Source organism: Rattus norvegicus, chromosome 6, assembly GCF_036323735.1.
Source record: "Rattus norvegicus strain BN/NHsdMcwi chromosome 6, GRCr8, whole genome shotgun sequence".
NCBI lineage: Eukaryota > Metazoa > Chordata > Mammalia > Rodentia > Muridae > Rattus > Rattus norvegicus.
In genome coordinates, this window is record NC_086024.1 from 83,489,415 (window position 1) to 83,491,151 (window position 1,737).

General features: G+C 32.9%; 1 non-coding gene across 1 annotated transcript; it reads right to left on the reverse strand.

Annotated features, from left to right (window-relative positions):
• Window positions 1–900: 900 nt before the first annotated feature.
• LOC120093300 (U6 spliceosomal RNA) lies at window positions 901–1,008 on the reverse strand. Its single transcript, XR_005486407.1, has one exon. It is a non-coding gene; the product is annotated as a U6 spliceosomal RNA (small nuclear RNA).
• Window positions 1,009–1,737: the final 729 nt, after the last annotated feature.

Here is a 1,737-nt window from a genome sequence, read left to right on the forward strand (position 1 = left end):
TGGGTTGTTGGCATCTCCCACTGTTACTGTGTGAGGTTCAATGTATGCTTTGAGCTTTAGCAATTTTTCTTTTATGAATGTGGGTATCTAGCATCTGGGGCATAGATGTTCAGAATTGAGAGTTCATCTTGGTAGATTTCTCCTGTGATGAGTATGAAATGTCTTTCCTCGTCTTTTTTGTTAACTTTTGGTTGAAAGTAGATTTTATTTGATGCTAAAGTCACTATTCCAGCTTGTTTCTTGGGACCATTTGCTTCAATTTTTTCCACCCTTTTATTCTGAGGTAGTGTCTATCCTTGTCAGTGAGGTACTTTTCCCATATGCAGCAAAATACTGGGTCCTCTTTATGTATCCAGTCTGTTAGTCTATGTCTTTTTACTGGGAAATTGAGTCCATTGATGTTAAGAAATATTAAGGACCAGTAATTGTTGTTTCCTTTTATTTTTGTTGTTGGAAGTGGAATTCAATTTGTGTGGCTATCTTTTTTTTTTTTTTTGTATTTGTTGAAAGAAGATTAATTTCTTACTTTTTCTTGGGAGTAGATTCCTTCCTTATGTTAGAGTTGTCCATCTATTATCCTTTCTAGGGCTGGATTTGTAGAAAGATATTGTTTAAATTTGTTTTTGTCATGGAATATCTTAGTTTCTCCATCTACGTTAATTCAGAGTTTTGTTGGACATTTTAGCCTAGTCTGGCTTTTGTGTTGTCTTAGAGTCTGTATGACATCTTCCCTGGATCTTCTAGCTTTCATAGTCTCTGTTGAGAAGTCTGGTAAAATTCTGTTAGGTCTGCATTTATATGTTACTTGACCTTTTTCCCTTACTGCTTTTAACATCCTTTCTTTGTTTTATGCATTTTTTGTTTTTATTATTATGTGATGGGAGGAATTTCTTTTCTGGTAAAGATATGGAATGCTCCTCGAATTTCAGTGTCATTCTGTGTGCAGCGGCCATGCCAATCTCCTCTCTGTCATTCCAGTTTTAGTATATGTGCTGCCAAAGCAAGCACAGACTTAGAGTTTCAAGGTAACTCAAACACTTAGAAACTGAAATCAGCCAGATTTTCTAGATTTGTAAGATAACTTAATTGCAGAAGATTTAAGCACAGTTTTAGTACAAAAGGTAAAGATCACAGTTTTGACACACCTGTTCTTGTTAAAATTCTTATTTTACTGAAATAAAACAAATTTACTAAAAAAAAAAAGAAGTAAAATGTCACCTGGGCATATTGAATGAGGCTTAATATCATGTGACGATAGCTAAAAAATTCAAAGGCCAGATGGTTTATAACAAGAAGATAAAATAGTTATTATCAGGGATTAGATGAAATTCAACAGAAGGTTATTGCTAAAAGCCACAGAATTGACAGAAACAATACATATAAAAGGAATAAAATAGCTTTTAAATGTTCTGAATTAAATGCTCGTAAATAAACTAGCTTCCAAATGATGTATTTCACTCATCATTTTTTTGCTATAAATTAATGATGCTTATTCATTACTTATTATATCAAGGACTTAATATGATTTTAACTGTGAAGATACAAGAATAATTAACTGGAACTCGAAAAGTTTATAGAGAGAATATAAACTGGCCACTTTAACACTAGAAAACAAGAATCCCAGTTGTAGTTAGTGTTGGGAGATGAGCAGAGATGTGATTTAATGCTTGAGTAAAATGTACTTTGGAGAGACAATGAAAAGCTAGTCTCAGGAGGGATTTTATCTATAATTATATT